Below are 16,977 nucleotides of genomic sequence, written 5' to 3'. Positions count from 1 at the left end.
CAACTACTATGATGCATTAATACATGAAAATGCCTCCTAATGAGTCAGGCCAGTGGTCTCTCTGTTGTAATATTAATATCCAGCTGTCAGATCATAGTGATCTAACAGCAGGGAGACTGCTGGTAACCTGTCCTGGCCGGTTTGGACCAGATTATGGTGTGAGGTCAGTGACAATGACTCAGCTCTTAGCTGATTGGTTGCTAACATGTATATATGTGGACAAGTGCTACCTCTGTATCTTCTTCTCTTTATGACGGTGACTGGCGGATGTATATATTGTAAATAAAGCTGTACATAGTTCACCACTGGACTGTCTTGTGTGGTGCTATACAGAGCAGTTGAGTGCTGAAGTGTGGCTGGTGAGTTGGAGTGGCTGAAATAGTCCTGGTGGCTGGCTGATACTTTCTACCGACTCACAGGCTGTCCTATGCACACCGCGCAACACTCTCAAGGTCAGCACTGTTTGTTCTGACTGGCAGCAGCTCTCCAGAGTTTCAGGTTGAGGCTGAACCTGGGACATTCTACATGCAAACTAAAGCTCTACCAGAGTCACCGCTCCTCCACATTCTTTTCTTGCAAACAGTGGAGCAGGTGCCACTAGTCTCACCCCACCAGCATGCTTTTTTTCAACGAGAGCTAAAAGAACGTGCCCACTCCATTTGTGCCAAATTTTTCCAACCTCGCGCTGAAGTCACAGTGTGGTGTAGTGATCAGGGTGTGGAGCGAGGACTTGAGAGACTCCCACACAAATTGCTACTCAGCCATGAAGCCCAATGGATGTCCTTCAGTGCTACAGCCTCCTTAAGCTTTATTCCTACCGTTTCAGGTGGGTGGGTAGCCATGTTGGTCTGAATTACAAGAGCAAAACCCAAGTCCAATAGCACCTTGAAGACCAACATGGTTTCCAGGGTATAAACTTTGGAGAAGGGAGCTTTGACTCTCAAGAGCTTCTGCCCTGGGAATCTTGTTGGACTTTAAAGTGCTATTGGACTGCTTTTAAGAGGCAGCGCTAGTGCTGAATGATCAGTCTTTATTGAAGCCTAAAAAGCCCTGTGCAATTGGAGGTAAGTCCCATTCTGTTCAGTGTCCCTGGTATCTGGACGGTGGCTGAGTGGAAGGTTGGTAGTTCAGCAGTTCAAGACCCAAGTGCCACATGATGGAGTGAGCTCCCGTCTCTGGTCCCAGCTCCTGCCAACCTAGCAGTTCAAAGCAAGAAATTGCAAGTAGATAAATAGGTACCACTTCAGTGGGAAGGTAACAGCGTTCCGTGCGTCTTGGTGTTTAGTCATCATGCCGGCCACATGACCACGGAAATGTCTTCGGACAGCACTTCAGTGGGAAGGTAACAGCGTTCCGTGCGTCTTGGTGTTTAGTCATCATGCCGGCCACATGACCACGGAAATGTCGTCGGACAGCGCTGGCTCTTCGGCTTGGAAATGGAGATGAGCATCGCAACCCTAGAGTCGGATTCGACTGGCTTTCGAGCAAGGGAACCTTTTTAAAAAGCCCTGCCTAGACGCTGAGAAAGTACTTTCGAGGCTTGTGAGCTGACTGGTCAGGATCCTGTAGTCCCACCTCTTCCACGGAGCCTTCAGCATTCAACGCACTGGAGCTTGTGTGACGTCAAAGTTGCACCTTTGTCGCAGCTTCTGTGCCTCCTGCTCAGCTCCTGCTATGTTCCCAACCTCCCCTCTTCACTTGGCTGTGGTAATCACTGCCTCAGGTTGAGCCTGTGGTATGGGGGGCAGCTTCCTACCTTGGCCTTCACTCTGTATAGCTGCAGTTGCAGCTTCTTGGGTTTGGCAACAGGCAAACTACTTTGCAGCCCAAATGTCTGGCCATGGGTGGATCAATAAGACAAAAGTCAGCCCCAATGAGGCTTCCCCACTCTCCCCAAGTAGCCTCACTTTGACTCCCCCACCCCAGATATAACATAAGAACATAAGAGAAGCCAATGTTGGATCAGGCCAATGGCCCATCCAGTCCAACACTCCGTCACACGGTGGCCAAAAATACCAGGAATTGTCTCCCATTTAGACTAGCAAAAGATCCATTCTCGGAAGGTCGTACAATATATTCCTTAAAGTCATCATCAGACGGCATACTATGGATGATAGAGTGAAAAGGCTGCTTGCAGAGTGGGCATTCTGCTTTGTTTTTGGACCACTCCTGCACACATCAGAAGCAGAATCTGTGGTAACAACGGTTCAAGTAGGCCACATTTTCAAATCTCTCCAAGCATATGGGACATTTAGAGTCTGGAGAGGTATCTGTTGCCATTGCCTGACGCAGTCTGTTTGTACCAGAATTTGGCGAAAAGCCATCTGATCCAAAGTCATCTGATGCTGGTGCCATATTCTGCAAATGAAAAAGAAGTTATCATCAATGGCTGCCTCCCCTAAGAAAAGGAATATTTATCCCACCTTTCTTCCAAGAAGCATGGTTTCCCCTTTGTTTAACCCTATGTTGTGAATTATATACACAAAATTATAAATACATGGTTTGCCCTCTGTTTATCTTCACAACAACCCACTGAAGTCAGTTCAGCTGTTAAGTACTTGAGTAGCCCAAGGTTACCCAAAGAACTAAGCAGGGCTCTGATTACAGTTTCTGGAGCCCCCGACCCATTGCACTGTGTCAGACAAGCGACTACCTTCCCCCCTTCCCATCATTCTCCAGCAATTCTCACAATCCTGCCTCTGAGCTGGTGCAGAGTGCCATTTTGTCCCCCACACCACAAAGAGGAGGAGGTAACCCCAGCTATCCCTTTCACGCTGGCTACTGAAAGTGGCTTTTCAAAATAAGAGCAGAGTCCTGGAGCACTGCTAGCCCACAAGCAGATTCTTTAGCAGCGCGGTGCATCTCCCTCCAGCGCGAGCAACCTACCAAATTCCACCAGGGAGAGGGAGGGGAAGAAAGAAAGCTAGAAGAGGAACTCGGATCCAGGCCTCGAGCGGCGGAGCAAGATGGACCAATCAATCATGCGCACACAGAGTGTGCCGATCACTCTCCCTCACAAACAAACGTAAACCACTCACCGGTTTAGATCGCTGGCGCCGGCGGCCGTAGCAGCTGCCACCGCCATTGGCCATAATTTTTTAAAGAGCCCCTTTCTGTTGACCTTGTTGTGTATTGACTCGAAGGTAAATACTGACATGCGAATCGCCTCATTGAAACTTAATGTTAAGCTTCAGCCTGGGCTAGGATCCTAATGTAACCAATAGGAGTCCTAGCCCAGAGAGTGTCTACCAATCACGTTGCAAAGCGGGACCGCTTGTGATTGGGCATTGTATCTTCAACCTCATAGGTTGTTATCTGTACAGGGGGTGTGGCTACATTAGCCGGGAGTGTTTAAATATCGACAAGCCAGTGTAAATATTTTGATGGGTTCTGGCTGGCGATTGTTGTACCGTGACGGAGAAGTAACTGAGCTGAAGAATAAACCGCATTCTTGCTGAAATCACTCTCCGACTCTTTGTTAAGCGCACGACTTAACAATTGGCGACGAAGGTGGGATACTTGGGCCATTGAAAGTCCTTCGTCCCCCGCTCCCCAGTACAACTCGCTTGCCTCCTGTTCCATGGCCCGTTTCACTAAATAAATACAGCTGAGCCTGCCCTGGCCCCTCCGCACGTGCCAAGAGAATAAATCGCGCGCCTTGTCCACAGCCCCCTTTTAAATCTTCTCCCTGCTGCTGTGTTTGCTATTCTTACTGCAGCTGTAGGGTTGCTAGAGAGAGAAAGATGACCTATGGCGGTCTTGGCTGGCATGGCTAGTGTGCGAGCCTTCTCTCCCCCCCCCCTCCCCCAACTGTTGTAAACCCCCGCTGCTGGCTTTTTCATGTATTGTACTGTAGCACTTGCCTTTTGTTGTGAAGTGCAAACACAAACGCATGCCCGCTCTGCAGATCGGAGGAGGGGAAGGAGAGGGTGCAGCAGCAGCCGCCGCTTGGCGATATATGGCCCTGTCCAAAGCCTACGGGTTAAAACAAACATCAACAGAGCGTCAAATAGTTTGCCCGTAAGACTCTTTTGTTATGAAGATAAGCTTGTTATCTCTTTCATTCAGATTTTAATCTGACAGGTCATTTGCATACTGCCAGCTGACTTCAGGGCGTGTATTAGATCCACTTTGCATTTAAATCCTCTGTCACTCAGCAAAATTAAAAAGAGGAGAGAGTAAAGACCTTCTTTCAGTTCCATTACTTTTTGTCTGGGTGTAATGTACTAAAAGGAAGTGTTTTCTCCCAAATCTTTGGAACATCTCTGTTTGTTTTCATTGCTGTCCCAAAACAGAGTTACTTGTTAAGGTGTAGATTTGGAAGGGCTACAGAATAAGAAACATGCAAACCAGCCTCACACTTGGGAGGGGGGGGGGCATTCAAAACTAAATAGAATGTGTGTGCTAAAGATATTTGCCTCTTGGCAAAACTTTTTAACAGTAAGTGTGATAGCTTTTTGGGACTGTCAGTTGTGGGAAGCAGTACACTCTGACTTGGAAGCACATGGTTGCTCCAGTCTCCTACAACTCTTACTTCGTGTGCTTAGAGATCAAAGACCTCTAAACATTTTGACTGACTTTCAGTCACTAAATTGACACAGCTGAGCTGAACTGCTGGGGAGGACAGTGGCCGTGGTACATGTTGGCACCATCTATGTGGGGAAATGTAGTCATGTGTGTTATGTATTGACTTGAATGTAAATACTGACATGCGAATCGCCTCATTGAAACTTAATGTTAAGCTTCAGCCTGGGCTAGGATCCTAATGTAACCAATAGGAGTCCTAGCCCAGAGAGTGTCTACCAATCACGTTGCAAAGCGGGACCGCTTGTGATTGGGCATTGTATCTTCAACCTCATAGGTTGTTATCTGTACAGGGGGTGTGGCTACATTAGCCGGGAGTGTTTAAATATCGACAAGCCAGTGTAAATATTTTGATGGGTTCTGGCTGGCGATTGTTGTACCGTGACGGAGAAGTAACTGAGCTGAAGAATAAACCGCATTCTTGCTGAAATCACTCTCCGACTCTTTGTTAAGCGCACGACTTAACAGACCTCAGGGTTGAGATTGAATAATGAGGGAGTATTTTTAACTACCGATGCATCCTGTAAGATTGAATTGTGTTTTAAATGGCTAATTGTGTAATTTTATCGCACTTGTGTGCCTAAATTGTTTTAACGTGTTATATTTTATTGCACTGTTGTGCCTGTGTAAGCCGCCCTGAGCCCGCACGCGGGGAGGGCCGGGTATAAATGAAATAAAATAAAGAAATAGTATAAATGAAATAAAATAAAGAAATAAATAAAGAGAGCTGGGAGAGCCAGAATGACCTCTCGCGTGTGATGTCCGAGCGGCAACGAGAGGTGGAATACGACAGCGGCGGGGGAGCCGGAATGACATTTGGGCAATATTGCCTATGGGCAATCATGGAATTTCTGTTGGCAATTATGTCCCTATGAGCAATCATGGATTCTCTATTGGCAATTATGTACTCTATTATCCCCTATGGGCAAGCGTCCTCTCCATTATTCCTTATGGGCAGTCATGGATTCTCTATTGGCATTATGGATTCTCTATTGGCAATTTTGTACTGCACTATCCCCTCTGGGCAAGCCTAGTCTCCATTATTCTCTATGGGCACTCGCTGTCCTTAGTTTCAGTATGTTCCTGTTTTGGTTGATGCTAAGCCGAGTTAAGCCCTTCGAAGACCATGGAAGGCTATAAGGAATCAACAACTGTATTCCGTAAATGCAAAAGAAAACTCGAACTCAACGGAGCTACAACTTGAAATTGATTGTACACAGCGTCAGGGTGGTTGAGGCGGGAGGAGAGCGCGGGAGACGGAACAGCCAAAGGGAAGCTGTCTCAAAGTCTGTCTCCTATAGCCGGTAGGAGGGGGGCAGGTCGGAGCCGTTCTGCTGCTGGAGAGGGTGGAGCGACAAAGGAACTAGCCCATCACTAATCGGCGCGAGGGAAAGGGGCGGGCAGAAGCCGTGGCGGCGTTATTAGAGCGCGGGGGCGGGGCTAGCCAGTAAGGGCGAATCGGAATGCGTGTTACTGCGAGGTGGCCGTGTGTTTCCTAAAGCGGCGTTGGGGTTGGCGGTCCGGCTTGACCTGTTGGGTGAGTTCCTTGAGGATAGGAAGGGTTGTGAGGGAGTTTCTTCTCGGTTTTTGATTCTCCTAAGAGGAAAACTCGGCTCACTGAGTTGTCACTCAGGCGGCTCAGTGTGAATCACTTCAGACGGCAAATGGACGGCGGTGTGGGACCGGTTGCTTGTCAGTGTGGGGGAAGTCCCTGCATGTAGAAATCTAGCACGGCAGGGAGGCGCCTGGACTAGGATTTTCTCTTCTCCTGGCTGGTTATGAGGAGAGCTGGAGTTATCTTTGTCCCATCTTGCTGTTTTTCTGTTTCTAGTCCGCACCATAGAATGGGAGGGGACTCTCCCCCACAGGAGACGAACAGACGCAGCGTGATAGCACACTGGAAAAGAGCATGTCCAGGGTAAAGAGAGCCCCTGGAAGTGCTAAGATCCTATATGCAAGGATTTTTAAAAATGGTACTGTACTGCTATACACTATGTATACATTTTTATTCTATACTTCATCCGAAGAAGGTTAAACACTTCTTCTCTCCCCCCCCCCCGGCTGTAAGCATATTTGTAGACACCCCATACTAGTACATTTAAGGCAATTTTTTAAAAGTCGGGCAATCCAGGAAGCTAGCCTAAGTAGGTCCCATTTTATCCTTGTTACCCCCAGAAAAGTGTTCTAAGGACTGCAGCCCTGGTCATGGATTTCCTATGGAACGTCTTTATTTATACCCTGCCCCCCCCCGGGAAATCCAGTTCCTTTTACAGCACTGTTTTTCCAAAGTTAATTTTATTCTCAGAACAATGACCCTGTGAGGTAGGTTAGGTTGAAACAGTGACTGGCTCAATGTTACCCAGTGAGCTTCCATGGCAGAGTGGGGATTTGATCCTGAATCTCACGGATGCTAGTCCAACACTCCGCCACACCTAAACTTTGGTCCTGAAAAGTGCTTCCTAGCCTGTACCTGAGAAAATGAGGTTTACAAGGCAGGAATGAATCATGGCATAAATTGAGTGCAGGACAAAAGTCTCACATATGGTATTAAATCTTTAACAGGAATCACTTGGTGTAGCTTTCACTTTATGTGTAACCGGGAAATCCCTTACTAGGTAGCTAAATTGGACATAATGGCTCACCATTAATTTTTTGGGAATGTCACAGAACTAGAGGATTTGCAGAACAGATTCCATGGATTTTAGTATCTTACCTTTGTTATGTGTTGAAATATAAATGCTGTTGTAAGTCTAATAGGAAAACATAACTATTAACAACGGCATGTTTTTAAAAGGTTGTAGGAGTAAAAGAAGCTGACTTGTATTGAGTCAAACTTTGTAGCTTGGTGTTTGGTAAGCAGCAGCTTGATAAAGAGAAATCCTTCCCAGAACCTGAGATTTCCTTTGATCCTAAGATCTTCTGCATTCAAATGTGTCTACTACGCTAATAGGTTTTCTGGCGTATGAACACTGAGTATGCCGTTGATCTGTAAGGAGATCATACTCCTGAAGGTTGGAACCCCTGTCTGTTCCCAAAAAGTAGTCTGCATAAGGAAGAAGTGCTCAAGTTGATATTACAGTCTTAAGATCTCTTAGTCCAAATCACATGCATGTCTTGCAAATCGCTTATTCCACTTTTTGTCCTGCCCAGTTTGTTCAGTGACCTGCAGACTTTGTGCTACCACCATTCATAAGTAAGCAGTTATTTAGGAAAGAATAAGCTTACCATATCTGTGCTGTGGGAATGAATGCAAAACAAAGTTGCAAAAGATAGATTCAGGCAGGTAGCCGTGCTGTTCTGAAGCAGCAGAACAAAGTTTGAGTCCACTGGCACCTTTAAGACCAACAAAGTTTTATCTAAAGTGTCAGCTTTTGTGTGCAAGTACACTTCCTCAGACACATTGAAGCAACATTGAAGAAATTTTGTTTCAAAAGTTGCAAAAGATCACACACCCCTTAGAACAAGCTCTTTTAAAAAAAAAAAAATTGTGTCATGGAGAGTATATTATGCCCTAAAATGTGGCAGCTTCACATTACAGCAAGTGATGGTTAATAATAACTTATTTAGAGAAGAGACGCCATTGACTTTCATTTGCAGCTTGCAAAAGTCTTTAGATCTGTTCAGGTTATGTCTCTCGTGGAATACCTCGCATTTCTGGAGTTAGTTGGTCAGTCAAATGTGCAGTGGTCTATTTTTGTAAGATGTAGAGGGGAAGTCAGATAGATTTAATTAAGAACAAGCATAGTTGATACATTAACCAATAAATTATTATGACCAGTAATAATGCAGGTAGGCTTGAATTTTAAGAGATGCAGCCATGCATCTTGGTCTGCAGTTTGATAGCCCTAAAATTATTGTTTTGATATTTAAGGGTTGTCTAAACATGGAGCTGCGGTGGCTCAAGTGGTTAAGACGCTGAACTGCAGGCTGTGGAAGGTCAGTAGTTCAGCAGTTCAAGACCCGGGTGCCGCATGACAGAGTGAGCGCCCATCTCTAGCTCCAGCTCCTGCCAACCTAGCAGTTTGAAAGCAATAAATTGCAAGTAGATAAATAGGTACCACTTTGGTGGGAAGGTAACAGCGTTCCGTTGGCCTTGGTGTTTAGTCATGCCGGCCACATGACCACAGAAATGTCTTCAGACAGTGCTGGCTCTTCGGCTTTGAAACGGAGATGAGCACTGCAACCCTAGAGTCGGATTCAACTGGCTTTCGAGCAAGGGAACCTTTACCTTTACCTAAACATGGGTTACCTACTTAATAGCCATTTGTGTATTTAAGTAGGTGTTAGCAGCTGATGTGACTGCTATAAATCTATAGCTAGTTCTCCAAGAATCAGCTTTCTGACCTTGGTTGTTCCCACCCCTTTTTAAATTAGTTTTGAGTTTGGTAGCTATACATAACCTTTGATAAGTATGAGAGGTTACAGAAAGAATATTTGTAGTCAGTTTTAGGTCCTGCGTGCTCTGTAGAGACCTGTTTTTGCTACAACATTGTCAGAGGATGTTAATCACAAATCAGGTGCTAGAACTGGCCTTAAACATCCTTTGCATCTGAAGCAAAAATCACTGAACTTCTTAGTGACAAGATGGGAGGCAACTGAAATGGCACACAGAGGTAATTCTCAGTCACCAAGGCTGCATTCAGACATCACAGAAAGTTAAGATTAAACCTGTGGCTTGTTTCTGTACTCATCTGGCCCTGTGGCTCCTCCTGCCTCCTTTTTGCACATGAAGCTTGATTGAGAACTCTCTTTTTTTAAAATTAGGCTCCTGATTTACCACAATGCCCTAAATGCTGTTGCCTTGGCAAATTTGAGTTTACTTACTCCCCACGAAACAGGATTTTAAACCTTAATTTAATCCCAGTTTCTAATCCTGGTATGTGGATGGCCTGCATTCGGGTACCATGTTGGCTCAGGAATCTGATCAAACCAGAAAAGAAGGTTGAAGAAGCGAGGAGAACCTGCAGGCTTGGCAACTAGCTGTGTTTGGGTTCAAAGTCAATCGTAGCAAGTTGTGGCATCTGAACACAGCCTACGGGGGGGAGGGCGGGGTATAAATATGAAAAATAAATAAATAAAATAAATAAATTATTTGAATTCTTTGTTATGCTTATCCAGAGTTTTCCTCTTAAATAGTTCTAAATAAATCTATATATCTAATAGCCAAGTTGCCCCCTCCGTGTGGATATCTAAATCCACACATCGGGGCACTTGGGGGGCAGAGAGATTTTCCTGCACACTTGGAGCAGTCCCTAGTTGTGCAGAAAAATCTAAAAAGTTGAAAAAACTATATGGGGGATACTTAAATCCCCCCAAAAGTAAAAGAGCGTTCCCTGCACGTGTGCAGAGAACCCCCTGGCAACTGCCTTGCTGCCGCCGCCACCACTGGGGGAGGAGAAGGCATGGCAGGCCCACGGCTATGAGCCGCTCAGGCCTCACCACCACCAGGCAGGGAGGAGGCTTGGCGGGCCTTGCCGCCACTGGTGTTGGGGGAGGGGGAGAAGTCTTGGCGGGCCTGATAGGTCCGCCTGCTGGGCTCACCTGCTGCTGCTTCCTTCTCCTGCGGAGCTCCTCCTGCTTCTGCAGGCCGGGAGCTGTGGGGAACACCCCCCCCCCACGGATATCGCGGGTCCCCCTTCTTGTCACTTTCTAAAAAGGTATGCGTACATTCATGACTGCCTTCACTGCGTGGAACAAATCTGAGTTTTGGATGAAGTCTGACAAAGTGCCAGTATTCCCCAGTCCCTTTTTTGTGCTGTGACAGAATTATTTTTGTTTCGTAGCAGGAAGGCATAGGAACACTTCAAAGCTAATTTGCTCTAACCTATAGTCAGCAGAAATTAATGGGGTAACCTTGAATCAAGGTTATTTGTACTTTTGGCAGTGACTAAACCTAATACAATTAGACTCCTGAAAATAGATGTGTATAAAATAGCAATTTCCAGAAGTTCTTTTAAATGGAAAATCTGACAAGGCAAGGCCATTGTAAGGCAACTCTGGAAATTTGCTTTTGTAAGCCAACAGGACTCCAGCAGAAACGTTCAGCTTTTTAGTTGGTGTTTAAAGACATAAGTAAAAACTCGCTGCTGAGTTGCATAATCTAAAACTGCTTGGCTCATGAATGTGGTTCAGTGTGGGACTTGCATGATCCCTTGGACTGAAGATGGAAGTCTGAATTATAACTAATCATGATATCCAAATAAAGATGGTTTAGTAGAGGGAGATTAGTTACTGGATGGATTTGTTATTAATAGGGTTTCCAGCTCCAGGTTGGGAGATACCTGGAGATTTGGGGGAGGGGATTTGGGGAGGGGAGGGACATCAGCAGGATGTAACATCATAGAGTCTACCTTCCAAAATGGCCATTTTCTCCAAGTGAACTGATCTGTCACCTGGAGATCAGTTGTCATTCCAGGAGAGCTCCAACCACCACCTGGAGATTGGCAACCCTAGTTGTTAAGACTCTTGTGCAGTGTTCCCTCTAAGCTGAGTTAGTGTGATCTAGCTCACAATTTTTTTAGCTTCGGGCTCACACATTTTTATCTTAGCTCAGGAAGGATGGCTCCAGAGCAAACGAATTTATGCAGTAGCTAAATTGCTTGCTCACAGCTTCATGCCAGTAGCTCACAAAGTAGAATTTTTGCTCACAAGACTCCACAGCTTAGAGGGAGCACTGCATCTTGTGTTCATAAATCATAACTAATTGGATTTGGACTTCCATCTGGCTTGAGACTCCAAGTTCATGCCTGTATTTGCATCTGAATTTTTTTACCCCTTTGAAAATTGCAGAAGTTTCACTACAGAATCCCTGTTAAGGGGAGTAACAGCTCCAACAAAGAGAAATTCTTGGATCTTTAATGTTCTTTTTCTGAAGGGGTTTGTGTCTCCTGAGGGCTTACGTAGATCCATTTGGCGTGTGTTCCTGGTAGTAGTGAAATACCTTGCCTAACTTTACAAAGACGCAGGCTCTCCAGGAACATCTTTTAATCTCTGTTGGAATGGAGGGGGGAAATGTCCAAGATCAGTGCTAAGTTCCCATTTATTTTAGTGGGCTTTAGCCAGACATTCTCAAGGACCTTCCTAAAGCTGTAGCAAGAGATTTCTGAGATGGTATTCAAGACTATTTTCTTTCCCCTTTTCAGCTATTTCTTATCTTTATGCAGCTTTTGCTGAAGATACTTCAAAGTGAGGATTTTAGCAGTATCCATGTTTCTGTTGTGTGCTCCCATAACAAAGTGAGCATTTGGGTCCCTACCGAGCACTTATCAGACGCGTGGATTGTTTTCAGAGTTTTAGAACAGAAGAAACAGGAACTCTTCACAAGTGAACAGCTATGCTTTTGTAAGCCTGCTTAAAGGATCTCCTTATTCACTAGAGCAGTGGTTCTCAACCTTCCTAATGCCCTTTAATACAGTTCCTCATGTTGTGGTGACCCCCAACCATAAAATTATGTTCGTTGCTATCATAAGACCATCGAAAATGTGTGTTTTCCGATGGTCTTAGGCGACCCCTGTGAAACGCACAGGTTGAGAACCACTGCACTAGAGGGAAAAGTGAAACTAACAACAAATAATGTTAACTAATTGCTTTGGGGGGGTGGGGGATCAAGGTTTTACAGCTTCTCTGATGACAGAAAGTGTCATTTGGATCCAATTTTTACTGTTTATTGACAACTTTGTTGTTCTTGCCGTCAAGTCGCAGCTCACTTACAGCAAACCCAGAGGGTTTTCAAGGCAAGAGACGTTCAGAGGTGGTTTGCCATTGCCTGCCTCTGCGTCACAACCCTGGCATTCCTTGGTGGTCTCCCATCCAGATACTAGCCTGGGCTATCCAGGTCAGAGCTATTGGCTACTACCCATTTGGAATTTCTCACCACACAAGGCACTGAGATAGCCACAGGAACTAGAAAACAAGCAACCCCACAGTCACCTCTTTGGGGTATATAAATGTCTACTGGCATGAAACCGATTACTTGATTCTTGCATTGTGACACTGGGAAAAAACCAACTACTTTGGAATTTCATATTATTTCACTGTCCGTCTGGCCATCTGTTGCAGTCATTGCATAATATTAACTGTTCTTAAACATTTTGTTCCATTGTGTAATATTGATTCTAGTGAGAAAACAAGAGAACATAGGCAGTCCTCAATCTTTTACAGAACTTGGGTTGGTTTTTGGTTGTTGGCAAAGCCCCGGGAACATTTTTAAAATTCTACACATTTTAGCTCTGCAGTGAGAAAGATGCCATGGTAGTGGGGCATAGTTGACTCAGAACACTTCAAAACAGCATATTTCGAACTTTTCCTTTAAGGAGCTCCACATTCAACCCTATCCTGCTAGATAGAAGCCACCTGTTTTAACTGATTACCCTATGTACCTAATTTTTTAATTTAGAACTTTTCTCCCCAATGGGGACCTAAAGCAACTGATAACATTATTTTTTTCCTTCTCTGTTTTATCTGCACAGCAGCAGCCCTGTGAAGTAGGTTAGGTAGAAAGAGTGACTGGCCCAAGTCCCTTCCCTTCCTCTAACTCCCCCCTCCCTACTTTATTTTTAAGAGTGTTGGAAATGGTCTTGATGCCACTGGTAAGGCTCATCTTAGTTTGTTCTATGACACATGCTGTTGAATGAGATGGCAGGGTGCTGACGTGCTAGAATAGAGTGTACCACTTCAAGCCGCTGTGGGGGCGTGTACATTTTTTGAAGTTCTGCTTCATTAATTCTTAGAATCATAGAGTTAGAAGGGACCTTCAGGGTCATCTAATCCAACCCCCTACACAAAGAAGGAAATTCACAACTACCTCCCCCCACACCCCCAGTGATTCCTGTTCCACGCATGGAAGATGGCAGCAAACCTCCAGGTTCCCCGGTCAAACTGGCCTGGAGAAAAATTGCTTCCTGGCCCCAAACTGGCGATCAGCATTTTCCTTGGCGTGTAAGAAAGGGCCATGAGAACTAAATACTGATGTAACCAGAGGTCATTTCGGGGGGGAACGCAGTTCCCCCGGGTGAGGTGCAGGGGGGCGGGGCACATGACAAAGCCCCCCCCCCGCTTCCGGCCGCCCCGCTTCCAGCCCTCATTCAGCCAGGAGGAGGCAGGAGAAGAGGGAGGGTAAGTTGCTTCCTCCCCTCCTCTCCTCACCCCTGCCTGCCTGGGGCCAGGGAGGGCCTTGGCGGGGCTTCCTCGCACTCCCACTGGCCTTGCAGGTCCACCGCCGGGCCCCTGATGTCAGGGGGTGTGGCATATGCTAATGAGTTCCCCTAGCTCTTTTTCTACGAAATGACCCCTGGATGTAACCCTTCCTGCCCTCCCTTCTCATGATCTGCCTTTCACAGAATGAGCATTGCTGGCAGATGGCCATCTAGCCTTTGTTTATAAACCTCCAAAAAAGGAGAGCCCACCACCTCTCAAGGAAGCCTGTTCCACTGAGGAACCGCTCAAACTGTCAGGAAGTTCTTCCTAATGTTTAGCCAAAAATTATCTTGATTAATTTTCACCCTGTTGGTTCTAATCTGACCTTCTGGGGCAACAGAAAACAACTCCGCACCATCCTCTATATGACAACCCTTCAAGTACTTGAAGATGGTTATCATATCACCTTTCAGTCATCTCTTCTCCAGGCTAAACATACCCAGCTCCTTCAACCTCTCCTCATAGGACTTGGTCTCCAGACCAGTGTCCCCTCTAAACTGAGTTAGTGTGAGCTAGCTCACAATTTTTTAGCCTCCGGCTCACACAGTTTTGTCTTAGCTCAGGAAGGATGGCTCCAGAGCAAACTAATTTATGCAGTAGCCAAATCGCTCACTCACAATTTTAATGCCAGTAGCTCACAAAGTAGAATTTTCGTTCACAAGACTGCACAGCTTAGAGGGAGAATCGCTTCAGACCCCTCACTTCCCTATTAGTTTTTTAAAAAGCCCTTTTTTAGCATGCAAACGGCAGTCAGAATTTTTTTTACATGGGGGAACCATTAAAAATGTGACCCTCCCAACTGTATGAATTGATGCAGCCCTTTCTGTCACCGCATTTTTGCCGTTATGTGTAGTTTTTGTTGAATTGTTTAATACTGTGCCTTCTCTGGAAAGGTGGCTTGTGCGTTTCAAAATAAATAGATAAAGGCCTCAATTGTGGGTTGTGATTTTTAAAAAATTATCTTGGGTTGGAATTGAAGGCCCTTGCTTATCAGAATGGGACCCATCCTTTTGTGCAGCTCATTCACGCTGCCTGTATCTTACTGTGTTGTGCACTTTACAGTTTGAGGTTTGGTTGACGGATTCTAACTCTTTCTCTAGTGTATTCTGACACTACTAGGCCCAAGTTTGTGCACTTTTGAGCGAACGTAACCTGCCGCGGCATCTCTCTTTGCTTTCACAGTTCCAATCTCCTGTTCCCCATATCTTCCACCTCCCACCATTCTGGTTTTATTTAAACTCCCCTTCAATGGCGTGTGGATTACTTAATCTGTTCTTTATTTGCTTTGAATTGATGGATTGAGTGCTGCTTTAGTCTCCGCAAATTTTCTCGATCCCAGTTTGCGGCAGCCGGTGTTGCAAGCTTTAATATGGGGGTCCCCAAACCTTTCTGCCTGCGGTCACCTTTGGAATTTTGGCAGAGGTTAGTGGGCACAATCACAAAACAGTTGCCGAAAGAGACGGGGTGCGACCACACAGAGGAAGCCCAAGTGCAGGGAAGAGGAGGAGTAATTTTAAAAATACACAGGGAAAGAACAGTGAGAGAATAAAGCCAGCCACTGTGGTGGCAGGTCATGCTGAAGCACAATTATTAATCTGCACAACCAATTGGATCTCCAGGGGGTAATCAAAAGCCCTGATAGGCAAGAGCCCTGTCTGGCTCCACCCCCTTTCTAAAAACACTTGATGGGCACCATGGCACTCATGGGCATCCCGGTGGAAGCCCCTGCTTTAATATAACATCTTTCTAGCACCATAGATGTCTCCCATTCCGAATGTAAAACTGAACAGGATATGCTCCATAAGAACACGTCTGCTGCCATGCGGTCATTTACTTGGGCCAGGTGTTGCCCCCATATGTTTTCAAGGGGGTTTAAAGCCACTCTAAAAAAAACTACTATCTGTTATTGTCCAAGCTCCATGCACATGTGAAGGAACAGCTGCATGAAATGCCGCTAAAAGGGGCTTGTTTCCCTAGAACAGATCCCAGATACTATGTATACAGCTGATTACATTAATACTCTTCAGTCAGTAAACATAACTGAAGCCATTCTTAAAGCGTTTCTTTTTCTGAGTATCAAAGTAGTACTGTCATATCACCGTGTGGTTCAAACAAAAGCATGTTGTAAATCTAGCACAGATCCTTTGTATCCCTTTCAGCTCTTTACAAGCCACTGAGTTCTAGCTGGATGTTGCTAGAGAGTAATTAATGTGACTGTGCAAAAGGAGTATTTTTCACACGAGATGACTGTAAAGGGGAATTTGGGAAATGAATACTAAATGCGAAGCTCTGGGCAGAAGGGCTGTTTAATTTGTGTGAGAGAGTCTGGAGCTTAAGTGACACTTCACAGTGCCTGTGAACAGTTCAGGGATCAATGCTGATCCTTTTTCTTTTGCATATATAGGAAAAAGAAACCAGGAGTATTATTTCCGAGCGCGTGCATGGGTGTGAAGGGGTATCAGGCATTGCATTGGTGCCTCATCAGCACAAATGTCACCCCCCCACCCCTGAGCTACTTGGTGGAACTTACAAGTTTCTGATTAGTTCATTTCAATGCAGAAATGATGCCCTGAACTGGGTAGCCTAGGCTCTCCTGATCTCATCAGCCCTCAGAAACTTAAGTAAGGTAAGCCCTGGCTAGTATTTGGGTGGGAGACCACCAAGGAATACTAGGGTCATGACACAAAGGCAGGCAATGTCTCTGAAGGTCTCTTGCCTTGAAAACCCCATGGAGTCACCAAAGTTCAGCTGCTGGTAAAAACAAAAGGTGCGTTGGCTTGATCATGTTGCTGTTCAACCTTTGGGGATGCAGATGCGATGAACGTAAAGGTTTGAAAGATTGTTGGTTGGGTCATACAGCTCCCTAAAGTGGGTCTCACCAGTGGCATTTTGGGTTACTTTGAAAAAAAGATACAAGGGTGGAGGGACTGGAGGAGAGACAGGAGAACGTCTTTCTTCCCCAGGAGTCATATATTGGGGGGGGGAGTCTGCGGCAGCTTGGAGTTGAAAGCAGACCCTTATCTGAAAAGGTTGAAATCTAGTGTTTTAGGCTTGTCTGTTTGTGACAAAAACAGATAAAGACTTAGTGGGTGATTGCTCCATTCAGCAGTTTTCTAAAGCTTTGAAACGACACGGTAAATGTCTGCAATTTGGGGATGTGATGAAGCAATCAGATGGCTAGTAATGCCATGCAGATTG

General features: G+C 45.5%; 1 protein-coding gene across 1 annotated transcript in view; it reads left to right on the top strand.

Annotated features, from left to right (window-relative positions):
* Positions 1–6,070: 6,070 nt before the first annotated feature.
* Positions 6,071–16,977, top strand: part of TANGO2 (transport and golgi organization 2 homolog) — a 116,702-nt gene continuing 105,795 nt past the window's right edge. The window contains exon 1 of the mRNA XM_015423785.1: positions 6,071–6,121. The gene's annotated coding sequence lies outside the window, so the exon portion shown is untranslated. The remainder of the gene's footprint in view (positions 6,122–16,977) is intronic.

Source organism: Gekko japonicus, unplaced genomic scaffold, assembly GCF_001447785.1.
Source record: "Gekko japonicus isolate JY-2015 unplaced genomic scaffold, Gekko_japonicus_V1.1 scaffold137, whole genome shotgun sequence".
Lineage (NCBI taxonomy): Eukaryota > Metazoa > Chordata > Lepidosauria > Squamata > Gekkonidae > Gekko > Gekko japonicus.
Note: the sequence above shows the minus strand (reverse complement) of the source record. Positions and strands in the feature narration are given on the sequence as shown.